The sequence below is a fragment of the Enhydra lutris genome, unplaced genomic scaffold, assembly GCF_002288905.1.
Source record: "Enhydra lutris kenyoni isolate GAN:26980312 unplaced genomic scaffold, ASM228890v2 scaffoldscaffold75, whole genome shotgun sequence".
Taxonomy (NCBI): Eukaryota; Metazoa; Chordata; class Mammalia; order Carnivora; family Mustelidae; genus Enhydra; species Enhydra lutris.
In genome coordinates, this window is record NW_019154159.1 from 1,946,219 (window position 1) to 1,973,885 (window position 27,667).

At 51.6% G+C, this 27,667-nt stretch overlaps 1 pseudogene; it reads left to right on the plus strand.

The window, feature by feature from the left end:
* LOC111160272 lies at nt 1-27,667 on the plus strand (annotated as a pseudogene).

The following is a 27,667-nucleotide window of genomic DNA, read 5'->3' on the forward strand; positions in this document are numbered from 1 at the left end:
ATGGGACCCCCCGATGAAACGGGGGGACAGCCGATGTTATATTGGCCATTCTCTACTAGTGATTTATACAACTGGAGAACCCAACATGCTAAGTTCTCCGATAACCCAAAAGATCTGATTGGTCTTTTGGATCCTGTTTTTCACCCATCGGTCACCTGGGATGACTGCCAGCAGCTCTTGTAGGTTCTCTTTACCACTGAGGAAAGAGAGTGAATCCAGGTGGAAGCCTGAAAGTCCGTCCTGGGTGACGACAAACAGCTGACGCAGAACCCCGATCTCATAAATGCAGCTTTCCCCTTGTCTCACCCCGCCTGGGACTACAACTCGGCGAAGGTGAGGAGAGGCTCCGGGTCTACCGCCAGACTCTGATGGCAGGTCTCGAGGCTGCAGCACATAGCCTACCAATCTGGTCTAGGTATATGATGTAAGACAGGGTGAAGATGAGAGTCCAGCGGCATTCCTGGAAAGGATCATAGAGGCATTCAGACAGTACACCCCTATGGATGCAGAGGCCCCAGAAACCAGAGCTGCCCTTGTTATGGCTTTTGTTAACCAAGCTGCTCTGACATTAAAAGGAAATTGCAGAGGGTAGAAAGACTAGGAGAGAAGAGCCTACAGGATCTGATAGTGGTGGCAGAATGAGTCTACAATAACAGAGAGAGCCTGGAGGAACAACAGGCTAAGATAAGTGACCGTCAGACCCAGAACCTGGCTAAGATCCTACTGGCCACAACCACGGAAGACCCACATGAAAAACAGAGATGTCTTAAGAAGCTGGCTTCAGGAGCAGGTAGAGAGGATGGGCCCCGTCGAGAACGCCCCAAACTGAATAAAAACCAGTGTGCTTATTGTAAGGAGGAAGGCCACTGGGTAAAGGATTGCCCCAACAAAAGACCAAAGGCCTCCGCTACAATCTTGGAGGTCGAAGATTTAGATGACTAGGGGGGTCGGGGTTTGGCACCCCTCCCCGAGCCCAGGGTAACCCTTAAAGTGGAGGGGCAACTGATTAAATTCCTAGTAGACACCGCGGCACAGCACTCTATCTTGCTACAACCTCAAGGGAAGTTGACAAATAGGACCTCATGGGTACAGGGGGCCACAGGCACTCAACAATATTCGTGGACTACCCGAAGAACAGTGGATCTCGGCGTGGGCCGGGTATCCCACTCTTTCATGGTCATCCCTGAGTGCCCCTACCCCTTGTTAGGCCGGGACCTACTCACCAAGATGGGAGCCCAAATTAGTTTCCACCCTGAAGGGACAAAGGTTCTGGATAAAGAGGGCACCCGATCCAGGTGCTTGTCATGAACCTGGAGGACAAATATCGTCTTCACCAAACGCCCCCAGCACCAATGACCGACATTGACCGCTGGTTGCAGGAGTTTCCCCAAACGTGGGCAGAAACCGGAGGAATGGAACTGGCCCAACATCGGCTGGCGATATACATTGAACTCAAGCCAGGAGCAGATCCAGTCAGGGTCCGCCAATACCCCAAGCCTCTCACAGCACAGACGGGGATCACCCCACGCATCCGGCGACTGCTAGACTTGGGCACACTGCGGCCTTGTCAGTCGGCATGGAACACTCCCCCGCTGCCGATGCGAAAGCCACACTCTGATGACGATAGATCGGTCCAGGACTTGAGGGAAGTTAACCGACGGGTGATGGACGTGCACCCCACGATCCCAAACCCCTACACTCTCCTCTCCACCTTGCCCCCAGACAAGACTTGGTACACAGTGCTAGACCTAAAGGATGCCTTTTTCAGCTTGGCCTTGGCCCCAAAGAGCCAAGACCTCTTGTCTTTTGAATGGGCAGACCCGGAGAAGGGCATCCATGGCCGACTCACCTGGACTCAACTGTCGCAAGGATTCAAAAATTCACCCACCATCCTCGACGAGGCACTACACGAGGACTTAGGTGAGTTCCATGCCAAGCACCCTAACCGGATGCTATTGCGATATGTAGATGATATCCTGTTGGCAGCCGAGGACCAGGAAGCACGCCTACAAGGCACCAAGGATTTGCTCCAAACGAGAGCAACTCTGGGATATCGGGCTTCAGCTAAGAAGGCCCAGATCTGCAGAACGGAGGTGAGCTCCCTGGGGTACAAATCGAGAGATGGATGAAGGTGGTTAACGGATGCACGGAAGGAGACCGTCATGAGGGTCCCGTAGCAGCGAAACATCCTCCAGGTGCGTGAATTCTTGGGGTCGGCTGGGTTCTGCCGGTTGTGGATCCCTGGTTTCCCTGACATAGCCAGGCCCCTCTACGAGGCCACAAAACAAAAACAGGACTTTGTGTGGACTGAGGCCATGAACAAACCCTTCAATGACCTTAAGCAAACCTTGCTTTTGGCCCCCGCACTCGGGCTGCCTAATCTGACTAAGCCCTTCCACCTTTACGTGGATGAAAAGGAAGGGGTGGCGAAGGGAGTCCTAATTCAGTACAGAGGCCCCTGGAAGAGGCCGGTGGCCTCCCTCTCAAAGAAATTAGATGCCATGGCCGCTGAATGGCCTCCATGCTTAAAAATTATCGCTGCAGTGGCCACTATGGTTAAAAATTCAGATAAGCTGGCTATGGGGCAGGAACTGTATGTCACTACCCCACATGCCATTGACGGGGTACCCGACCCCCAGACCGATGGATCAGCAATGCCCGCTTGACCCATCACCAGAGCTTGCTTTTGAACCCTACCAGAATTTTGTTCCAGGCGCCAACAGCCCTAAACCCAGCGACACTGCTCCCGAACCCTGACTGGGAACCCCCCCCCCCATGACTGCCAAGAAATCCTGGCTCAGGTGCACGGAGCCAGAGCCGATCTCCAGGACCGACCACTGCCGAATGCGGATGACACCTGGTATATAGACAGCAGCGGCTTTGTCCGGGAAGGAATCAGGTATGCGGGGGCAGCTGTGACCAGAGAGACAGAGACTGTCTGGGCGGAACCATTAGCGGCTGGGACATCTGCCCAACGTGCGGAACTGATTGCGCTGACCAAGGCGCTAACGATGGGAGCAGGCAAGCGGGTAAACATCTGTACTGAGAGCAGCTACGCCTTTGCCACGGCCACATCCACGGAGCCGTTTATAGAGAAAGGGGGCTCTGAACAGCAGAAGGAGAGACTATTAAAAACAAGGCAGAAATCCTTGAGCTCCTAAGGGCCCTCTGGCTGCCTAAGTCACTGGCCTCTATCCATTGTCCGGGACATCAAAAAGCAGACATGCAGTGGCCAGGGGAAACAGGCTGGCCGACTTAAAGGCAAAAGAGGCAGCTCTTTCGGTGGACCATGTCTTAGTGACCACACTGCCTGATCCGGGAGCAGCGAGCCTGCCAGACAGCCCCAACTACACTGACGCAGACTTACAACGGATCAGGCGTCTGCCCACGGCACAATGCTTACACGGCTGGTGGAGAGCTGCAGATCGCAGCATAATCCTACCAGAGGGACTGGGACGGCGAGTCCTATCCAAAAGGCATAGGAGTACCCACATGGGAACAAAAAAAAAAATGGAAGACTTGGTGGGACATGCAAAGATCACCATCAAAGACTCCCGATCAAAGATCGAACAGATTGTGGCAAGCTGCCACGCATGCCAGCTAACTAATGCCACCGCCCGTGGATCTAACCCGGGCACCCGGCTCCGGGGGGACCGCCCAGGGGCTTACTGGGAAGTGGACTTCACAGAGGTAAAACCTGGAAAATACGGGTACAGATATTTACTAGTGTTTGTAGACGTTTTTTCAGGATGGACAGAGGCATTTCCTACAAGCACAGACTGTGACCAAGAAACTGCTGGAAGACATCTTACCAAGGTATGGTTTTCCTTTTAAGATTGGATCAGACAACGGGCCAGGATTCGTCTCTAAGGTAACACAGGGAGTGGCACTAGTACTTGGGGCAGATTGGAAATTACATTGTGCATATAGGCCCCAAAGCACAGGACAGGTAGAGAGGATGAACAGAACATTAAAGGAGACCTTAACTAAATTAGCCCTAGAGACTGGTGGGGATTGGGTGACTCTCCTCCCCTTCGCCCTATATAGGGTACAAAACTCCCCATATAAGATGGGACTTACCCCCTACGAGATCATGTTCGGTATTCCCCCACCGATTATTCCCAATTTAAACCTGAGATGCTTGCTGAGTTTGATGATCACCAACTCCTTTTCTCCCTCCAAATGTTACAACGAACCCATGAACAGGCGTGGCCTAAGCTGAGGGCCCTCTACGAGACTGGGCCACCCCCGGATCCTCATCGATATTGACTGGGCGACTGGGTGAACGTCCAGAGACACCAACACCAGACACTCCAACTGCGCTGGAAGGGACCCTACATCGTGATCCTGACCACTCCCACCGCTCCCAAGGTCGACAGGATTACTCCTTGGGTCCACTACACCCACATCCGGCCAGCTGACCCACACGCTGTTCTCAAGGACTTTGTTCCAGAATGGAAAGGTCAATCCGACAAGGACAATCCCCTAAAGCTAAGACTGCGCCGTTCTCACTTACCCCACTAATGTTGCTTATGCTATGTCCCCCTCACACCAGGGCCAATCCCCCCAAACCACTTAACCTAACATGGCAGGTAATAAGTGTTCCTACAGCAGAGGTTGTATATTCCCTCTCAAAAATCGCCCCACAACAGGCTTGGTTCCCTGACCTCACTCTTGATCTAACAAAAATACTTGGGGACACCCATCTCCACGGATTGAGAAGCCAATTATACAAACGGCAGTTTTATGTTTGCCCGGGACACCTTACAGGAAACTGGGCAAGACAGTGTGGGGGCCCCTCCCACTTTTACTGTGCCAGCTGGAGCTGTGTCTCCACTGGCGAAATTTGGTGGACGGCCCCCTACAAAGATGATTTAATTACTCTTAAAAGAAACCGCACATCACAGAGCTCTGAAACTGGTAATCAGATCACCCTAAAATTCACAGAGGCCGGCAAACTAGATACAAGATGGCAGGTAGGACTTACTTGGGGCTTAAGAATCTATGACGTAGTAAGACTCGGCTACCAGGACCCGGGTACACTATTCACCTTGAGACTCTTGGCCCAGAATAACCAGGTTAACCTAGGTCCAAACCCTGTATTAGCACCGCCCAAAACTCAGATAACTCCTATCCCCCCCTCCGCCACCCTCCCCTGTACCCACCATACCATCTGCGTCCAGTAACACCTCTAACGTAGATATGATCACTCCAGTCCCGACCCCCTTCCCACAAGATCTTCCCTTCCTTAGCCCCTCTCAGCACACACTTTGGGACCTGATGTTCCAAGCTTACAGGTTCCTCAATGCAACCAAGTCCAATCTTGCCCGATCTTGCTGGCTCTGCTATGACATCCGGCTTCCCTTCTATGAGGGAATCGCAATGTTGGGTCAGTACAACACAACCTCCGACCCTAATGCCTGTAGATGGCATCAAAAGACTCAAGGACTTGCTCTACATTCAGTATCAGGTCAGGGACTCTGTATAGGCACCCCCTCACCCCAATACCAGTCCCTATGTAATGAGACAAGACCTATATCTAACTTAGACACCACCTACCTCCTCAAGACGGTTGGTGGGCATGTTCTACAGGACTTACCCCCTGTTTTCATGGTCAGATTCTAAATCAGACAAAGGGTTTCTGTGTACTAGTTCAGCTACTTCCTAAAATTATCTACCGCTTAGATGAGCAGGTACTTCGGTGGTTCGATGCAGGTACCCACAGAAGGGATAAAAGAGAGCCCATCTCAGCTATCACCATCACCACACTGTTGGGAATTGGGTTAGCAGGTGCAGGGACAGGTACTGCTTCAGTAGCCGTACAGAGCTCCCACTATAACAGTCTCAGGGCAGCCATCGATCTGGACATAGAACGGATAGAGACCTCTTTTTCCCACCTCCAAGACTCCCTAACATCTTTGTCTGAGGTTGTCATTCAAAACAGAAGAGGACTAGATTTAATCTTCTTACAACAAGGGGTGTTATGTGCTGCCTTAAACAAGGAATGTTGCTTCTTCACTGACCACTCAGGAATAGCCCGAGAATCTATGGCAAAAGTCAGAGAAGGTTTGGTTAGACGCAAATGGGAACGGGAACAGCAACAAGGTTGGTTTGAATCATGGTTCAATCATTCCCCATGGTTAGCCACCTTGCTGTCCACCCTAACCGAATCCCTCATTATCCTCCTTCTCCTCCTTACCTTCGGGCCCTGCATTATCAATAAATTAGTTACTCTTGTCAAAGACAGAGTCAGTACAGTTCAGCTCATGGTACTTAGCAATACCAACCACTGGACCTTTTACTGAGGCCAGCTTGGACCCATGATTGGGTCCTTCCTTAGGTTCCTCTGAGAGGGGGAAATGTGGAGGCCAAGAAAAACAAGGCTGTACCCACCTCAAGTCTAGCCTTGACATAAGTGCAGCCATCTTGGCCCCGGCAGCCATCTTAGGTATCCATGACTGGTAAATGAACCCTGGTTCCAGGAAGACTGACCAAAGATTTCGAAAACAAAGATCAATCAGGAATAGGATAGCTTAACGTTGTAATAAATCATGTCAGAAAAACAAAAACAAAAACAAAAAACAGGAACATAGGGCCAGCAGTTGTGGCCCAATCACCTACTGCCGAGTCCACCCCTACTCTGCCTTTAAAAACTCTGACTGTAATCCGGTTCTGGGTCCAAGTCCCTATTCCGCTGTGTCAGGTAGACTTGGGCCCAAGCTTAAGCTTGTCGAATAAACCCTCGTGAGATTGCATCGGTGTTGGCTCCTCCATGGTCTCTTGGATGCGGAAACTCGGGCACAACACTCCAGTGTTTCTTTCCTGTGTCTCGTCTCTTGCCTCCTCTGCCACCCCAGCTCCTGCCCTGGGCTTCAGCCTTACCCCTTGTCTGGCAACTTCTCCAAAGTACCAAGATACCAGAGCTCCAGCTTGCTCACGTCGCCCCCAGCTCCCAGACCGGCTATCCTAGGGTCAGGAGCCGCCTCCTCCCCCCGTGTGCGAACCCCTGCCACAGGGTGCTGTGGGGAGGTGCTCCGGGGCCGTTGGCTTCATGAGGGGCAGGTTGGAAATTGACGCGGACCTCTCTGCCGCCCTTTTTCTACCCCCGACGCCCTGCGCCTGCCTTCCCGGCCTCTCCTGAACGGGACTCACGTTCTCTGGGCTCTGGGGATGGAGGGCACAGGCCATGCACTCCATTTGAGCTGGAAGACTGAACCTCCAGCACCAGGTCCCGAGACGGGGGTGCCGGAGACCGCCAAGTGGGAGGGGAAGGCCGTTTTGGGGTCTGTGACTACAGTCTTGCCTTGGGCCCCACGGAGGCCGGCTCCCTCCCACCTTTCCCCTGCAGCTTTGCTTTTCCTTTCCGCTTTGCATCTTCCTCAGATCAAAGGGAAATCACCATCTGTTTTGCATAACTGTGAAGGCTCCGCAGTTGCCAGAAAATCCCTCTGAGGCCTCCTATCCCCCCTCCTCTCAGCCTTAGGGAGCTGCCCCCCCACCCAGTTTGTTCTACGGAGTTGGTGGATGTTTATTTGTTTAAATGCACAGCCCACACGTGTGCGCAGCCTCCCGGGAAAGCTGGAAATGGGGTGCACTGTGCAAACATGTCTGCAGAGAACCGGGAGCAGGGAACCCAAAGGTCCTGGGTAATTTTCTGCACCCCCCTCACCCGGAAACAGTGGGAGGAGGATGGGAGAGACCATGGTCATTTCAACCGGAGACTTCCTGCCGAGGGTCAGCGACATCCACCATCCTTCCCTACAGATTAATAGTGTGGCCCCTCCCTGTCACTGTAGCAACCACTCCCCCCCCCAGTGTTTTTGTGATCTCGAAAAGGAATTTATGGATGTACCATTCAGTGAGCTCTTCTCCAGACAAACAGATCTTGGAAAGAAACTACTGGAAGCCCAGGGCCTCCAAACAGAGTCTTTGTTTCCAGGAGAACATTTCAACTGGCCGATGAGGGGCCTGGAAACCACGGCAGGAAAGGACAGATATTAATTAAGGAATGTTCCAGAAGTTGCCCTGGCCACAGCAGAGGAAGGGGCTTTGTAGATACCACACACAGTTCCTGGCACCGCAATTAACCCAGAGACAATGAGGTTTTCTTCTCCTCCTACGCTCCCATAATCTGGGCCTTGAATTCAATATGTCCCACCTTGAATTGCCTTACTGGGCTCCTATCCTTGGGAGGGACCCCATGTGCTGAGCAAATGTAGCTCAAAAGGAGAAAAGGCAGGAGCCCCAAACCGGAGGCTGCCTGACGGGCCCGTGGAGACCTGTTCAAGCAGGCAGGACAGTAAACAAGCTTGGCCCGATTGGTCACAACACTCCGGATCGGGCCACAGAGACAACCTCCTGATTCCGCGTGCATGCTTTCTACACAATTTAAAAAAGAGGAAGTTTTTTTTTGCAATTATGTAATTCAGATCACCAGTAGAAAAATGGCAAAATAGAGAAAAACACACAGAATAAAGCAAAGCCAATTATCAGACCTACCCCCACCCGAATAAACACTGTTCGTGCTTTGGAGAATATCCCCGGTCCTGCTCCTAGACATAATGTCCTCACTGACTCTTGTCAGCGCAGCCTGTCCCCTCTGTACCTACCTCTGCCCCCGGCCATCTTCCCTCACCCCGGGAGAAAAAGGCTGGCAGATGCCATGGCTTCTCGGCAACCTGTCTCAGGTGACAGCTCCGCGACCACTTTAGGTCACTGACACAGCCCACCATGTTAGTCACATGCCCCAACTGAACTTGGCTGTCTTCCCCTCCCCCAGCTCAGACTGCTCCAGGCCAGAGGCCTGCTATGGGGTAGGGGTTGGGGTGGGGGTGGGGGCTGGCCCACACAGTAGAAGGTTCCAGGGACCTCTCTAGAGTCTCTTCTCTAAGGGCACAAATCCCATTCACGGGGGCTCCACCCTTATGACCTACTCAGCCCTCAGAGGCCCCACCTTCAAACCCCATCACCTTGGGGTGGGGTTGTCAAGAGATGAGTTTTGGAGAGACACAAGCATTCCGTTTATAGCAGTTCCTGCACAGCAAAAAACTGGGACACAATGGTGGCTACGTTTACTGAGTGCTCACTACGTGTCAAGCACCGTGACAAACACTCTGGGGTTAGCTCGTTGCCTCCTCACGACCCAGGAATTAAACTGTGTAGAGAATGGGTCTGGCCTCTGCCCTCAGCTCCAGAGAGGTGATCTCTAGGCCCCTCCAAGTCCTGCCTCATGGGCCTACTCTTCCTAAAGATGGCCCCAGCAATATGTGTGGCCCCGTGTGCTCTTCCAGAATCTGGCCACCCCACATCAGGAGGCAAGATCTAGCTCCCCTCCCCTTGAGCCTGGGCAGGGCTGTGAACAGAATGAGTCCAAAATGATGCTATGTGACTTCTGAGACTAGACGGTGCAAGGCTGCATGGCGCCCACTCGGCTTGGCGCACGCTCTGTCAGTCACGGTGGCCACCATGAGAACTTGAAATGTGGCTCATGTGACTCAGCGACGGAACTTTATTTATTTATTTATTAAAGATTGTATTTATTCATTTGAAAGACAGAGAGAACGCCAGCAGGGGAGAAGCAGAGGCAGAGGGCGAAGCAGCCTCCACACTGAGCAAGGAGCCAGATGCTGGTCTTGATCCCAGGACCCTGGGATCATGATCTGAGCTAAACTTAGGTGCTTAGCTGACTGAGCCACCCAGGTGCCCCAGCAACTGAATTTTAAATTTTATTTAATTTTAATTGAGTTTCACTGAAATAGCCACATATGGTGCTTTCTTGAACTCTCTCTCCATTGGTCTACGGAGCCCAGGGCTGCCAGGTAAGAGAGGTCATGCTGTGGAAACCATATGGAGGGGGGCACCTGGGTGGCTCAGTCAGTTAAGCATTTGCCTTTAGCTCAGGTCATGATCCCATGGTCTGGGGATGGAGCCCCGCATGGGGCTCCCTGCTCAGCAGGGAACCAGCTTCTCCCTCTCTCTCTGCCTGCCACTCCCCCTGCTTTGCTCTCTGTCAAGTAAATAAAATCTTAAAAGAAAGAAAGATAGAAAAAGAAAGAAAGGAAGGAAGGAAGGAAGGAAGGAAGGAGGGACGGAAGGAAGGAAGGGAGAAACCATGTGGAGAGACACAAAAAGATAAGGACACTGGGGAGCCCCAGCTGCCAGCAGCTAGTCTAGACATGTGAACACGAGTGAGCTTTCAGATGCTTGCAACTCCAGCCACTGCCTGACAGCAACCATATGAAGGATCCCAAGAAGAGCCCCTCCACTGAGCCCAGTCAACCCCCAGGACTGTGAGAGACAATGCTAACTATAGTTGTTCTGAGCCACTAAGTTTTGGTGTGATTTGCTATGCAACAATAGATAACCAGAAGAGGAGGTAAAAAACACTGAAGATTGTTTGCTAGACTATCCCATTACTCAGCAATATCCCCTGCCCCTTTTTCTGGCAGAATATGGCCCACTGTCTGGTCTTATAAATAAAGTTTTATTGGAGCGCACATTCATTTACATTTGTCTGTGCCTGTTTTCTCGCTAAGATGGCAGAGTTGAGTGTCTGTAACAGAGACCACGTAGCCCGCAGCATGAAATATTTACCACGTGGCCCTCTACAGAAGTTTGCCAAATGCTGAGGTAGGGGATTACGTTTCCCTGACTTTTGAAGCCCAAGGCATCCAGGCAACCTGCTCCAGCCGATGAAGTGGGAGCAGAATGACTGGGGTCCCTTTGTGTGGGAACGTTGAGAACCGGCTCAAACTTTGGGCCTTGTTTTCTTTTCCTTTGATGAAACCCCCCAGTGGTCTGGGTAGAGGCTGCTCCATCAGCCCGAGTCCTAGAGCGAAGGTCAATCTGTATTTGTTTCCCCGCGGCTGCCTAAGGAAGTACCACAACTTAAAACAACAGAATTTATTTTCTCACAGTTCTGGAAGCCCGAAGTCAGCAATCAGGGTGTCACAGGGCTGCGCCCCGCTCCGAAGCCCCCCACCGTTCCCTGCCCCTTCCAGCTTCTGGTGTTCCCTGACGCTAGACTCTGCCTGGGTCACCTCCTGGGGCAGGGCTGGAGCGGACGCGATGGGCACTCAGCACGAGCTAAGGACACCGCGGCTCACAGCGAGCCCCCCAGAGTCAGGGGTGGTTTGCACCGTAACACAAGCTGGCCTTGCGGAGTGACACTAAGCGTGAAGTGACAGCAACGAGATGCGGGCTTCATGTCCCCAAGCACATAGGCGCTGGGTGTGGCCAGAGACCAGGCGACTTACACGGAGAGCACGGAGGAGTGCCCTGGCTGTGGGAAGCTTTGCTTCGCAATATCTGAAACAATTTTGCAATATCTGATTTTCTTCCTCCAGGGTTCTTTGATTTTTTTTTTTTTCAAGTGTCAATTACAATTTTAAGAGTCAAAAAGTGAGCTGTAAGTTGGGGCTCTCCAGGACAAAGCAGAGACCAGTTGACATGGCTTTGGGAAGAAACCTTGACCTCCTTCCCTCCTGCCCCTTCCCACCCAAACAGAAACCCCTCGTCCTGACAGTTCCCCGCTCTGAACCGCAGTCTGCCGCCAGCTTAGTCTTACCAGAGCTTGGGACCTGGCTTGAGACCACGAAGCGCCAAAGACTGCAGATCTGCCTGAATTTGCATACAGATTTCCCAGGGCAGGTAGGTGCCCAGCGTTTTCCTGATGAGGCGAGTTCGTTTTTGATTTCCTGATTACCCACAGGTCAGGATGATTGTGCAGGTTTTTGCCGAGAGGCCTTCTGGGTTTGGGGGAGGGTGGCACCGGGTGGGAATTTAACGATGGAAGTCGGAAGATCTTTGGGGCGTGCTGGTCAGATGCACTGACTGGGGGGTTCCTTTTAGGCACCTGTGCGGCGGAGTCAGAACATTCTTTGTAAGGAGCAGGGAAGAAGACCAACTTCCCATTGCTTCCCTTCCATGTTCCAGAATCACCCCCCAGGAAGTCAAGCTTCTTCTACCTCACCTCCCTCCGTTGTCCTCTTACCTCATCCCTCCTCTGGCTAATTTCACCTCCCTCTTTGGAGGCTGCGCTGGTCAGCTCAATGAACCTCACAGATCTGCCACCAGATGAAAGCTATACCGTGATCGGCCTGTTGAACAACCATATTTCTTGTCCTGATGAGAGCTCAATAGCTCGCCCATGAAATATTGCTTCAAGAGCCCCCATCCCAGACTTGAAGTACCCAACAATCACTCAACAGTGATTCTGGGGCTGTGGCAGCTTGGCCACAGCCACCTCGACTGTCTCCTCTGCTTGACTGGGGATCGGCAGCGGGCAGCTTTCCATTTTAGGAGAGGCTGATGCCTTCTCCCTAGCGCTTTTCCGGCTCTCTGTGAGGCTCTCCCTCCAGTGACCTCTTTCCAGCTGGAATTCTAGAACCATGGGTCGCAGTGTGCTCCCTGGGGGCCAGGAGGGTCTGTAGGCTGGATCTCTGCCCGAGGGAGGTGGCTCGCCTGGCCAGATGTGGTGCTGACCTAAGGTGAGCTCAGTTCTGACTCCCATGAGGTCATGCTATAGTTGAAAAGATAACAGAAACAGGGCGTCTACTCTTTGCAAGGGTCTCTCGAATGGCTCTGCTTGAGTTGCCTATGTCAGTAGGCCCTTCTCTGACCCCAAACTGGGCCTTCCCAAATCCATCCCCTTATAGACATTGCCCCTGTCACCACTCAGCCCAGGAGTCCCTCCCTCATCATTCACCCACCTCCCTGCTGGCTGGTCCTCATCCCTCCCTCCAACCTCCTCCATCTAAGGGCTTTTTGAAATGTGTGTCTATGTTAAAACAGGTGGAGGACAGGTGAGTGGAGGAGAGAAGGGCTTCCAGCCACATGGCAGACCAATGCACTGGGGCTTTTCTCTCCTCTCTTCTAGTGCAAAGAGAAGCAGAGCAAAATATACCACCAGCACCAAATGGTTTTCATACTGACTATTCATACTGGAAAGAAATAGGATGGAGAATTGAGAATTAAAGCTTGGAGCCGGAAAGCAGAAGCCAGGACCCTGACACTCCTCAAATCTGGCAATTCGAACACGAGGTTCGAACACGAGGACCCCAGGTGACATCTGGAGCTCACTCAAGGTGAAGAGGCTGGAATGGAGCCCCCAGCTTAAAGCCTGGAGTCTTCAAGAGCTGCTGGCAGAAAGGAGGCTAGCAAAACTCCACCTGCCGGGCCAGGGATTTAGGGATTTGGATAGAAAATAACTCGCTTGTCAGGAATCAAAACCCTGGGCCTGTCCCCAAAACAGTAACAACGTTCTTGATGTTACACTGAGAGGTGGATAAAACCCAAGTCACAAGAGCAACATAAAAACTGTTTCTGAACCATTCAAACACCTGAGCCCTGGCAGAAGCAGATATGAAATTGCTCCACGGGGACAATTTTGTGACCTAAAGTGTACCAGACTCCCACGGGCCTGGGGCAAACACTCTCTCATGAACCCACGAAGGAAAAATTATAGAATGCATATATGAACCACCCCAAAAAAGGAGACATTAGAAGTAACAAAACAAGAATTAGCTCTCCAATACCTGGAATTCATAGAAAATCTTATGAACCTTAAAACATAAAACTGCCTGTCATTTTGCCGACAGAGATGGGTTTATTCTGAAATAGCAGAGAACTGCATTCCAGGACGTGGAAGCCACGGCAGAACCACCCGCAGGACCGCAGAACAAAGAGGAGGGTGTTTTATAGAGGAAAGCGGATGCTGGGAGGGATGCTGTAGACAAAGTCCTGGAGTACACTGGGAATTGGAAGTATGGGGGCTCCTCATTGGCTGACCTCTGACAGTCTGTCCTTGGCTAGGCTGTGACTCTCTCATTGGCTGGGCTGTGACCGCCCCCCCATTAGTTGAACTATGACAGTCTTTCATTGGCTGGGCTGTAACTGTCTCTCATTGGCTGGGCTATTGCTAGGGCAAGAGAAAAACTTCTTGCTGGGATTTCAAAGTAGTAGCTCAGGTAGTAAGGGTTTGTGCCCCTGGTCTTTTCCCGTTGGGACCGCAACGGACAAGAAAGATAGAAAGTGAGAGCTTTCCCTGTGGCCTCTGGGCTCCGTTCTAAATGAGGTTTCCTTTTATTAATTTTCATAGTCCGAACATCTGAAGTATAATTAAAATGTATTTTAAAAGACATGGAAAATGAAAGAAGGAATTAAAATCTGACATTTTGAAAAGAATAAGTGGACATAAAAAATAATCAAGCATGGGGCGCCTGGGTGGTTCAGTCCTTAAGCGTCTGCCTTCGGATCAGGTCATGATCTCAAGGTCCTGGGATGGAGCCCTGCATCAGGCTCCCTGCGCAGTGGGAAGCCTGCTTCTCCCTCACCACTTCCGCTGCTTCTGTTCTCTTTCTCCATGTCTCTGTCGAATAAATAAATAAAATCTTTTTTAAAAAATCCCTTCTTTTACTTCCCATATCTGGGAAGATATGGGCTCTCTCTCTCTCTTTCTGTGTCAAATAAATAAAATCTTTTAAAAACCATGTATAAAAAAGTTCTCATGTATGCATAAAATATATACACACATAAAATATATACAAAAGAAATAGCGATATTACTAACAAAAGAGTCATTAAGACAAGAATTGTTTACTCACTAATAAAAAAATTTTTTTAAGATTTTATTTATTTGACAGAGAGAGACACAGCAGGAGAAGGAACATAAGCAGCGGGAGTGGGAGTGGGAGAAGCAGGCTCCCTGCTGAGCAGGGAGCCGGATGCGGGGCTCCATCCCAGGGCTCTGGGGATCATGACGTGAGTGGAAGGCACATGCCTAACAACTGAGCCACCCAGGCGCCCCCCCCCAAAATAATTCTTTAAGAAAAATATGCCAGTTCTGAAACTCTGTGCCTCTAACTATTTGTTCTCAAATATAGAAAGTAAAACAGCCAAAGAAACCAACGAGACATCCACAGGGAAAATCTGAGCATGTCTCGGTCAGAAAACCATAGCTTAATTTGAACCTCATAATTAACAAGCTTGATCTAGATGTACATAGGCGCTAAATATTCTTTTCAAACTCGAATCTGACATTTAACAAAACTGAATTTGATATTATGTTGCAAAGGAAGTTTCAACTGATAACATACAGGTCACCTCCTGACACTAAATAGTAAAACGAAAAATCCCAAATGTTTGCAAGCTAAAAAGGATACTTCTAAATAATTCAGAGGGTAGGGCGTAATAAAAAGTAGCCAGTATTTAAAAGTAAGCCAGTGAAAGGATGAGATTTCCAAACATGGGAAAAAACTGTAATAAAAGTAAATAGTCATTAGGAAGAAATAGTGGAAATTAATGAAGTATTTAACACAAGAAACTGGGGAAAAATACCAGAAATAAAGTGTTTAATGAGAGGAGAGAAATACTAAAGATAAGGACAAAGATAAGCAAAAAGGGAACTATGCAAAAGAAAGAATTAACAAATACACAGTTAATTCTCCAAGAAGACAAAGTGAATAAACTTTTGGAAATAAAGATTGCCCCCCCAAAAGAACTAAAAAATGAATTTCATTGGGAACATAAAGGAAGACATAAACACAGAGTAGAACTCTTTAGCAAAATCTGCATTATGAACAACTTTATGTCAAAAAAGATTTAAGAGTTGTAAAAGATGAAATAGATGCATAGAAAAAATAAAAATGATCAAAAATGATCTCAAAAAGTAATAGAAAACCTGGAAACATGTAGGACATTAAGTCAGCAGTCATAAATCTACTTGCAAAAAAAAAAAATCAGACCAGACAATATTAAAACCAGACAAGCAAGTTTTACTAAGCCTTCAAGGAACACAGAACCCCTATTTGATACAAATTGTTCCATAGAAATTTCCTTTGGGGAAATACTGGACAGGGACAAGAGGAGGGGCTCCCCAGGTCCTTTTATAAGGGTTGCAGAATTTTGATGCCTAAAACAGGCAGAAACAGTACCTACAAGGAAAATAGGAACACAGATGCACAAATCCTATATCAAAATTAGCAAGCCAAATCCAGTAGTCTATATATAAATACTTTATCATGGGTGCACAGTCTTTACCTCAGGGATATAAGACAGTTTAACACCGAAATATCTGTTAAAGTAATTCACCACATTAAAAGATTAAAGGAGAAAGTCCATATATATAATCACCTTATTGGATGCAGAGAAGGCCTTTGATAAAATGCAATATCCACTCATGATTTCTTAAAGAACTGAGAATAGACAGCAATTTTCTTAAACTGATAAGAAACACCTACCAAAAGGCATCGTACTTAATGATGAACCATTAGAGTTATCTTCCTTAAAGCCAAGAACGAGATGAGGATTCCTGTCCTGTGATTTTGATTCCGTATTCTGCCAGGATCTTCAGCTAAGTTAACACATGGATGTTTCTTCCTCATGTGACCTTCTGCAGGGGCTCCAGGGCCAACCCTGATGAGCCACGAGGTTGTCCTGAGACCTGGGTCCCGTTGATCTTGGGGCTGCACTGTCCCTGGAGTGCTGTCCTCCCCCTCCCCCCGCCATGCTCCATGTCTGCAGATGAAGGTCCAAGACCTGCCAACACTATTTTGAAAAAGACAGATGAGACGCTGGCCCTTCCAGAAGTACATACTTGCTAAAAGGGATCCGTGATAATAAAGCAGTGCGACCTGGATCTAAGACACACAGACCCACAGGGCGGAATGGAAGCCAGGAGCGGATGACCGGTTTGTGGGAACAGGGCAGATGGTAGTAGGAATCGGGGAGGAGAAGAATGGGCGGTACCTACAGTAAGGGGTGCGGTCAAACGTAACATGAGAACTGACCTTATGCGACACATGAAAATGAGATCCAGATGAATTAAAGACCTAAATGTGGGAAAAAAGCAAAACTTCAAGTCTTTTTGGAGAAAATACAGAACAATCTTTATGATGCCCAGGTAGAGAAGGACCTCCGATCCCCAAGGCACAAATTATACAGAATCAAGAGAAATGTATTTGACTACGTGGACATTTAAGGACCATGGAACGGAGTAAAAGGACAAGCTTCGCTCTGGGAGGTGTTTTACAAGCCCCGTATTGCTCTATAAATTTCGGATGAAGACGTGCACGGATGGACCGTGGAAAGGAGTCATTTGTTTACTTCTCCCGCCTGTCCACGCAGTGGGCGAGGAGCCTGAGTGTTACTGTTTTAAAACATCGTGTATTGATAGAAAATTTGAGTTATGGTAAGGAAACCATTCTGATGACCCCCACTGAAAAGATAGTACATCACTCACAGTTCCTGGGAGAGGAGGGACACGCCAGGGCAGGGAGGTCACAAGGGTTCCGGGCAGGAGGCACAGGGGGAGGAGGGAACTGAGAGCAAGAACCTTTGTTGTAGTTACCATGGGAAGGAATGAGTGCAGCAGGGTAAGCAGGTTTGGGACTGATCTCAGCAGGCTCGAGGGCATAGGAGCTTTCTGGAGTTGTCTGATGGCTGGTCCTGGAATGATTAGGACAAGTGCATAGTGGCCTGGAGCATGATCCTGATAGAGAAGGAGCTTTGCGGGGGCGCCTGGGTGGCTCAGTTGGTTAAGCACCGGCCTTCAGCTCAGGTCATGATCCCAGGGTCTCTGGATGGAGCCCTGTGTCGGGCTCCTTGTTCAGCAGTCAGTCTGCTTCTCCCTTCTGCTTCTCCTTCTGCCCCTCCCCCTGCTTGTGCACCTGCTCTCTGTCTCTCTGTCAAGTAAAAAAATAAAATCTTAAAAGAGAGAGAAGGAGCTGCGGGGTGGGGAGCTCTGGATTGATTGATGTGTAGTGGAAAAGCGTGTCCCTCGGGAGGAGGCCTCCCCCTGACCAGGGGGTGAGGTGGAAGGAAGGAAGGTAGAAGCCGGCAAGGGAGCAGGAGGCCAAGGCAAGGGCGCCCAGGTGGTCCAGAAGGAGGCGTGCCTGGCATATGCGCCTGGTGCCCACGTTGGGAGCATCGAGCCTCCAGAAACTGGAAATGCGGCGGCTGCCGTTACACACCAGTTACTGCTCCCATCTTCCGACCTTTTTTTATCACCTTGCTCTGAATTTCCTTTCCTGGTAAACAGCTGCTCAGTCTGGAGCTTCGGGAGAAAAGGATGAAATTAAAGTGTCAGAACCAAAGATTTATTCTTCTTTGTGCCTTATTTTTGGCGCCTGGCACACAGGCCTGGCAGACGTGCCAAAGCGCCGGTTTCTTACCTTCACCTGCTTCGTCTGACGGCAAGATGAGGCCTCGCCCCATCTGCCGGAGGAGGGACACACGGCCTGCCCTTCTGGGACAGGCCCCGCTGTTTGGATCAGCTCGCTGTGTTGCCCACACGCCTCACGCACCCAGCCCACTTTGTTCCCCAAATGCTTTCTTGCCGAGCTCCCTACATGAGCAGAGTAATGTTTCATTTGCATGAGTGAAAATCAACCCTAGATTAATCTCATAGTATCGACTTTAGGATATTTAAATGTGAACCCAGCTGTGGAACTCTCCCCCAGGGCTGGAGCCAGAGTGAGATGCTCACTCTAGCTGCCCACGTAACTGGTCCCAGACTGGCTACCAGCTGGTCCCGTCCCCTCCCCCCGCCCGCATCTCCCCTCCCCGGGAGTCACTGGGAGGGGCGCTGACTTGGAACCAGAAGAAGGGGTTCCCCTCAGGTCTCTTTGGGGTGGGAGGGCTCTGGCTTTGAATCTGCCGGAGACCTCCCCCGTCTCTGCTGCTTGGAAAGCTCATCCATTCGGCCACACTTACTGGTTTCTGTAATAGACTAGCTACGTCCTGGGAAGCCGGCGGTTGATAAAACAGACACTGGAGGGTCACGCGTCTGCAGGAGAGACAGCCAAGAAAGCCGAAAATTCTGATATGGAAGGAGCGGGACCAGCTACGTAATTCTTGGCCTCCCTGGTGCCACATGAAAATGTGGGGTCCCTTGTCCAAACGGTATTAAGGATTTCAGATGGTACCAGAGGGGCATCAAAGACACAGGGGCCTACCAGGAAGCCGCCCTGGGAAGGAGCCTGCCCTCTTGCCCCCAGAAGGGAAGAAGAGCGCTTATCCCTGGAGAAGGGATGGCCAAGATGAGACCGCGCAAACCCAACCTCAATGTCCTTCTTTCCATTCGTATGCCTCTGTCAGCCCGGCTGCCAGGCCCTGGTCATGGAACCTGAGGGTAGAGGGAAGCTTCTCCTCCCCTGACACCCCCACAGGTGGAGACCCTTTCCCTTCTGTGCTGGGAAAGAAGGCTCAGAGTGACACCCATCGTGGGCTTTGAAGATGGAGGAATGAGCCAGGGAATGTGGTGGCCTCTGGCAGACGAGAAGAAGCCTCCATTTATAGCCGGCAAGTAGAGAGGGACCTCAGTCCTGTAACCACAAAGGATAGAGGCAAGAATGAGCAAGGGCAGGGGTCCTCCCCAGAGCCTCCAGAATGGGACCCACCCTGATTAGAGCCCAGTGAGACCTGTATCTCTCTGACTTATGACCTACAGAACTCTCTGGCGACACATTTGGTTGTTTAAGCCACTAAGTTCATAGTCACCCATCACAGCAGCAACAGGAGAGGAACGTTCAAACACGTGGTCTAATGAGGAAGTGTCCCCGCTGGTTTGGTGCCTATGGGATAGAGACCGGGAGCTGGAGCTGGAGGGTGATGGACATGGGAGGGCACAAGGTCAAAGGGCGAATGGGAATGAGAATGGGGCCTCGGGCCTGCCCAGACGGGCACCATCTTTCAGGCATGGCCGCCAACACTCGTGGGCGTCGGCCTCACCCTGGAAAGTGAGCATTGAGCGCAGATTCCCGAGAGAGGCAGGTCTGGGGGGAACCTGGGAATCTGCACGTTTAAATGGCTGGGCAGACCCTGATGGATGTTTCGAGCAAGGGGTTCATGCCGTCGGATTCACCAACGCTGGGGCTTCTCTAGCAGCTGGGTTCTAGGCTGCAGAGAAGCCCCCCCAAACCTTTCCTGACTTTCACTGGCTTCCCCCCTCTCGCCCCAGGCTCCCTCCCAGAGAACACTCAAACCGTCCACACTCACTTCGGGTGCTTTACCGAAGTCTGTCCCCCATCTAGGTCGTGGCCTAGAAGGGGGAGGGGGTACCCACTGGGGCTTTGATGGCGGAGCCCCCAGGCCCGCCGCTCAGTGCCCTGGGGGCCATGACAGCCCTCCACTGGTCTGCAGGTGCCCGAGGCCGGGTGAGCGGCTGGGTGGGCTGAGTCAGGACAAGCGGAAATGGCGGGCGGTGTGGGGGTAACGGCAAGCGCGCGAGTTCCTGCACAGGGCGCTCTGGGACAATGAGGCCGCCGCGGGCCACTCCCTGGGAAGCACATTCTGCCGTTTCCCACTGGAACTGCTCTCTGGGCGCGCACTGGTTGAGGCAGTTCCAGACCAGTCTCAGCCGGCAGTGCTTCCTGTCCCACTGTCACCGTGCATGTTCCTCCAGAACTCGTGTCCTAGACCTTGACCTCAGGAGGGCCTTCGCAAAAAAGCGTTAACTCAAATGTGGGCCCCCCGAGCGGATTCTGGTATGTTCGCGGGGTGGAAGGAGGGGCACAGATCAAACACCAAAACACACACGCAGGAATGTGTAGGTGAAATAATACAGACTCCACGTTCATTGAAAACCAGCCATGCGTGTCGGCTAATCTCACATATTTCCAAAGTGGATAAATGCACATCAATCAAATTTGCAAGAATTTGGAGTCATTTAAATCATGTAGGAATCCGTGCTGATTGAGTTCTTATATTTGTTCAGGAATTAATGGAAGTAAGTACCAAATTTGCAGAAAGACATACCCAGAGGGAGGAGGGACTCTGGCCAGGACAGATTCGAGACCTCTCTCATCTTTGCAGGATTTCAAAACAGACATCCTTGCCCCAGGATGTGGGGTGGACAGAATCCTATGTTCTCCCACACTGTGGCAGCTCCAGCCTCGAGCCCTCCTCCAGAATCAGCCACCTCGTCTCCAATGGCACCCAGATCTGGTACCTGTGCTGAAGCCCATGATGTCTGGAGGGTACAGGCTCTGTCCAGGGCCAGAGAGAACCATCCAGATTCTCTGGAATGTTGCTTCCTGCTCCTACTCACCACCACCCCCACCACACAAGGCCCTATGCACAGGGCTGCAGGACTGGTCTGCTCTGATAGGTTCATTCTTCAGAGCAGGGCGTCCACAGGACACATGGGTCCCTCTCTGGCCAACAGCGCCGGCCTTCCCAGAACAGCTTCCTGCTGGGAGAGGTAGGAGGGACAAGGAGCCGAGCTCCTGGGGCTGCATACACACACCCACAGACCCCGGGGCTTAACACCACACCGACTTCTTCCCTCACGCTTCTGGAAATCAAAGTGTCAGCAGAGTTGGTCCTGTCGGAGGCTAGAGGGGAGAGTCCCTCCCAGGCCTCTCTCCCAGCACCGGAGGGCTGCCTGCGAGCCTTGGTGTCGCTCTGATCTCTGTTGTTACGTGGTGTTCTCCTGTTTGTCCATGTGTCCTCCCCTCTTTTTTTTTTTTTAAGATTTTATTTATTTGACAGACAGAGATCCCAAGTAGGCAGAGAGGCAGGCAGAGAGAGAGGAGGAAGCAGGCTCCCCGCTAAGAAGAGAGCCCGATGCGGGGCTCTATCCCCAGACCCCGAGACCATGACTTGAGCTGGAGGCAAAGGCTTAACCCACTGAGCCACCCAGGTGCCCCTCCTCCCCTCTTCTTATAAGGACATCAGTCACCTTGGATTATGGCTCACTCGAATCCGGGACGGCCTCATTGGGAACTTCATTCCGTCCACAAAGATCCTATTTCCAAACGAGGTGGCTGAATCCGTCCATCTCGGCTGGGTGGTTTAGACAAAGGACATGTCTTTTTCTGCGGTTCTAGAGGACAGGAGTCGGAGATGAGTGCCAGCAGGCTTGGTTTCTGGTAAGACACCTTCCTCTGGCTTGTAGGTGGCTGTCCTCTAGCCGTGTCCCCACGTGGCTTTCCCACTGGGCGTGGAGAGAGCACTCTAGTGTCCTTCCTCAGCTTCAAAGGACAGGTATCCTCAGAGATGGGGGCCACCCTTGATGCCATTTAACCTGAATTACATCCCTAAAGGCTCCATCTCCAAACACAGGCACGGTGGCGGCAGGAGCCTCAATGGATGAACTTTGAGGGGACACAGTTTAGTCTCTAACAGTCATAGTCTGAGTAGACACAACTTCGGGGTGAAGGAGACACTGTTGGATCCTCTGGAGGAGTGAAGAGGACCGAGGATACCGTCTCTCCCCTTCACCACTCCCACTGTCCCCCAGCTGGCACTCTGCCCGCTGTCCCCAGCTGTCGGCCCAACACCCAGCTCAAAACCATGGCTGAAACCAGGTCCGCACTGCACTTCTCTGAGCTGCTTTACCTCTGGCTTTCCTACCCCATTTCTCCCTTAAATAGTATCTTACCCTCATCCCTGCAGACGTAACGCTTGCCCCAAGCTTAACACGGAGTGGAGTTTGTGGCGGGCAAGGAGCACCTCCTGCAGGGCTCAGCACATGGTAGGGGTGGGGGGCGGGAGAGCAGGGCATGCCTCTAGCCCTGCCCCTGAGCCTTGCCGGCTGTGTCACCTTGGGGTGGTTACTTACCTTTCTAAGCTTCATTTTCCCTGTCTGCAAAATGGGGTCCATAAGATCGTCTGCCTCCTCGGGTCAGTATGGAGAGAAGTGAGGTAGTACTCAAAGCCATGGTGTTCCATGTGATGGGGGCTGGTGTTCCCCAGGACCCTGCGACTCAGCCAGGACTCAGAGACCCCAGCTAAGAACAGTCCAGAGCCAGCAGCCTGGGGAACCAGACTCCCTGTCCCCAGAGTCCGCAACCTTGACCCTTCCACCCTTCCTCTGCAGACCCCCAGGGCCCACAGGCTCTCCCCTCTACCACCCTCCCCTGCCCCCACCCACACACCTGCCTCCCAGGTGGGGCCAAGCACACTCCCCACCCACACAACTCAGAGACTGAGAAGTTTTGCATCCCAGTGACATGTGTATCCACCCAGGACAGAGTTGGGAAACCAGGGACTCCAGCCAGTTTGGTTGAGGGAGGGATTCGGGGACCTGGAATCTTCCGTGAGGACTGCTCGCTTATTGTGGGTTTGGAGGATTCTGAGGGTGGTTGGCTCCCCTGCTTGGCACCAAAGGGAAGATTGTGCAAAGCAGTTACAGTGTTGAACCCCAAAGGCAGGGTGGCTAATCTTCCTGACACCTCCAGGGTTTCTACCACTGACGCTCAGCAGGGCTGCTCCAAAAGTGTGCCCGCGGATGGCTTCAACCGCTGTTCTGGAACCCGACGCTGGGCCAGTCTAGCCTCCCTCTAACCACTCTCCTTCCCAGGGTTTCTATGGGCCTCCTGGGCAGCCCCGAAGGTGTGGGGGGGGCAGGGCAGGAGCCCGGCTGAGCGCCGTGGGCACCACCTGCATTTGATAGGAACATGTCAGTTTCATCCAGACGCTTCCTGCCGACAGCTGGCCGGTGGGGGCCTCCAAGAGTCTGCGGGGGCTTTTAAGATAGACTGTCCTGGGGAATCAGACCCTTCTCTGCTACCTGCCAGCTGTGAAATCAAAGCCTGACTCTTCACCTTGACAAGACCGAGTGTTCTGGAGTGTGAAAATGTGCAGTGATGCTTTGTGCAAGGTGGGTGGGTCATGGGGCCCCTGGTCAAGTTCCCCAGGGCAGGAGCCTATTACTGAGGTCATAATGAGTGCCTGGGCTTCAGCAGACACCCAGTGCCCGTGGGATAAATGAGGACTCGTAACTGAGTGAATAATAAGAGAAAGAGTAATAATAATGAAAGAGTGGGGCCATAATACATAAATAATGAGAGAATGACCAAACACAATTTAGCAAACATTTAGGTTATCGCTTCCTCGGGGCCAGGCATTGCTCTAAGAACTTCACAATTATTCTTTCATCAAATGCTTATAACCACCTTGCAAAGCTGGTACCAATATGATGTTCATTTGATAGATGGGGAAACTGAGTCACAGAGGGTAAAGGACTTGTTCAAGGCCCCTCACTGAAAGGGGGCAGAGGCCAGGACCAGAAGCAGGCTGATCAGCACTCTTACCACCGGACCCCACTGCCCAAAGCGGCTTAGGGTAGCTGCAGCCTTCCAGCCCTGGGAGCAGGGGGAGGAAATGTGGATTAAGGCAGTGGGCAAGGAGGGGCTGGGGGAAAGAAGTGGCTCACTGGGGACTGAGTCCAGTCCCAGATCGCCAGCCCGGGGGCAAGGTCCAAACTGTCCCATGTTTGTGCCCCTGGTACCTGGAATCATGGCTCTCCAAGGTTCATCAAAGGAACAAAAACAAATAATTGAGGTCGAAGGGTAGGCAGTTGTCTGGAGAAGCCAGTGCTTTTCATAGAGTCCCAGCCTCTATGTCTGGAGAGGAGCTGGCATCACCCCTCAAGCTCCACGATAACCTCAGAGGGAGGGGACCAGGACAGTAGGTGGTCCCCTCGGTAGCTGTGGGCTTCTATCTTCCAAGACCAGCCCTGATTTGGACTCCCTGGTGTCAAGCTCTGTCCTACTTAGGAAAAAGGGTGAATTATAGACTGTTGAACAATCTTTAAAGGAACTTTTAAAACCCACACAGCAGCATAGCTAACAAAATAGAATCTGCCTCGTCAAATTTCTTGCTGAATTCTTGAGTGAATGGAAAGAGACAATTTGCAATCAGCATTGCCATCATGTACGAGTGAGATGCTTGAGGATGATGGAAAAATGAACACTCATTTCTCTCGTGGTACCATCCCACCAGCCAGGCCCGACTGAGAGCTCCATCCTTCCCAGAAATGGCCTTGCTGGGTCCACCAGGCACCTTCCGGGACCAGGACCCAACACCTGTTCTCATGTCTTCCCACGCTTCATCAGAAGCAACGTCTCCCTTCTCCGAACTCACGGAGCTCGCTTACGTTCCCTTTCCATCAGTGATTTGTTGCTGTCTTGTAGGATCTGTACGAACTCCTCTCTCCTGCGTGCCCTGCACACATTATCCGTTTTAATCCCTGGACCACCTCCAGTTCTACCGATGGAGATTCGAAAGGGTAAGTCACTTATCATGGACAGTGCTCAAACCACGGCCTGCCTAGCCTTATATCCCCCCAAATTCCAAATGAGTGACGCTTGAATCAAAGAGGGTACAATTATTTGGGGCAGGGGGAGAGCAGACCGCTTGGTTCCTGCAGGCTGGAATGTGTTCGCTTATGATTCACTCAACTCCCTTCACTTATAACGTGTATTCTGTGGGCGTCAGATGGCGTGCCAAGAATTAGAATTTCAAACTTGAGAAGACTGAGGCGCCCGGGGAGCTCCCAGCCCCGGGACGGGGGGTGGCGTGACCGTGAAACAACCATCAGGACATGCCCACAGAGGAGTGAGTCACGGGAGGGACCGCTGCTCTCTGGGGGCATCATTAGTCATATGTGAGCTGGGTTTTGAAGGATGACCAGGAGTTTCCTGGAAGGCAAGGCAGAAAAGGTCATGGCTGGGAAAGGTGGGATGGGAAAGAGAGCGTGTGGAGGGGGCCGGGCTGGGGGCAGGGGTGATGGGAGGTGAGTTGCGGACATCATGCCCACAGAGGGGGTGGGAGCGGTGGTAGGGACCCATACTGAAGGATAGTAGGAATGAACTATTTACCACGGGCCCCCAAAGCAGACAACTTTCAATTATGTTGAAATACAGTTATCAAAGTATTTACAAAGCAGTAGAAAAGCTGTGTGTGTGTATATATATATATGTATATATATATAGTTTTACTGGTGCATTAAATAGCACTACCCAGTGGATGACTTAATAACCAGTCATTTTGTAACAGTAACTTTGTAATAGTAATAAGTGTACATGATGTTTCAAGATTCCTGCCACAGCTGGGATGGGGTAGGAAAATATGTGTAATCGGCTTTGGTGACAAAGTCAAAGGCACGTCTAACACTGTGGTCCTATTGACGGCATTTTAAGGGAAGGAGGTGTGAAATTTCAGGAGGAGTTTTATGAAAATAAAGAAGGAATTTTCCCCCCAGCCAAGTCCATAGACTCCTTAAATTCTATCCACAAACCTCCTGGGATCCCTGACCACCAGGTGCAAAACCCCAGCTTTGCTCAATGAACCCCCCTCCTACCCTTGCCTGTGACTCTCACCAGCAGTCCTTGGAGAGGGACTGGGAACAGGGGCAGTGACTCCGTCCATCCCTCGTGATCTGCCACTTCCTTTCCCAGGAAACAAAGTGTGTTAAGATAGAGGAAGTTTTGTCAACCACCCCAGATTCCAGATAACTGAGAGGTAACTGTCTTACCCCACCCCGGAGTCTGAGGCTCACGTGGGTATGGCCACTACACGGGCACGTAAATGAACCTAGATACCTGCCCAAAGACCCAAGACCCAGAGCCAAACCAAGGGACAGAGAGGTGTGGGACTTTCAAGTATGCCCACAAATCCTCTGATACCTCTCCCTTCTGGAAACAGACCTTTGTTCTCTTCCCTTTGAGTATAATATGGGCTGGGCTTGGGAGACTCACTTCTAACAGACAGAATGTGGTAAAAGGGTTAATGTGTCATCTTCAAGATAAGTCATAAAAGGCACTGTGGCTCCTTTCTGATTCTCCCCGGGATCCCTCACTCTGGGGAAGGCAGGATCCTTTCAGCCCCGTACGGAGCTGCACAGGCCAAGGGACCCGGGCATCCAGCCAATAACCAGAGAGCAATCGGGGCCTCCGGGCAACAGCTGTGTGAGGGGCCATCTTGGAACCCGGCCTTCCAGCCCCGGTCCAACCTTGGGATGACCGAGGCCTTGGCTGATGGCTTGCCCATAGCCTCCCCGGGGATGCGGAGCCAGAACCCAGCCCCGCTAAGCCACCTCCAGATCTTGACACTCCGATGCTGTGAGATAGGAAATGCGTGTTGTTTTCAGCTGCTACGTTTTGGAGTATTTTGCTAAGTTGCAGTAGATGACGAATCCAAAAAGTATGAGAAAGAGAAATTCTGATCCTCTCCAGAGGGCTGGGGGCTGAGATGCTGGGGAATGGAGGGCAGGAGTGAGCTTCCCCGAGGCAGCCCTCTTGAGGGTGCATGGCGGGCGCTCAAGGGGTATGTCAACCGGGCCTGCTGATGGGTCTTGCACCTGTGGGGCACCCGCTGGCACGTGGCGTGACACCTCCCGGGTCAGTCCTTTGGAGAGTCACGAGCAAACTTGCAGCCACCTCAGGGGGTAAGGCCATGATCCAGAAGAGAGTACCAGGCGTGTAGCACCCGCTCAACAAATGGTCGCTCTTGGGTGCCTGGGTGGCTCAGTGGGTTAAAGCCTCTGCCTTCGGCTTGGGTCATGATTCCAGGGTCCTGGGATCTAGCCCCGCATCGGGCTCTCTGCTCGGCAGGGAGCCTGCTTCCCCCTCTCTCTCTGCCTGCCTCTCTGCCTACTTGTGGTCTCTGTCTGTCAAATAAATAAATAAAATCTTAAAAATAAATAAATAAATGGTCGCTCTTCATGGTGAATTCCCGGCTCCCCCCATCGCGCCAGACACCCCCCCCCCAGGCATGATGTCCCCATGAGAAGCCCACTCTCCTCTGACACCCAGAAGTTCCTGGCCCCCAAGGGGGCACCAGTGTGGGAACGAGAGATGCAAGTGCGGCTCCAGCTCCGTCCCTTCGTCCTGTCCCCCGTCGTCCTTCCCTGGGGTTCAGAGGTCAACCTGAAGAGCAGCTAA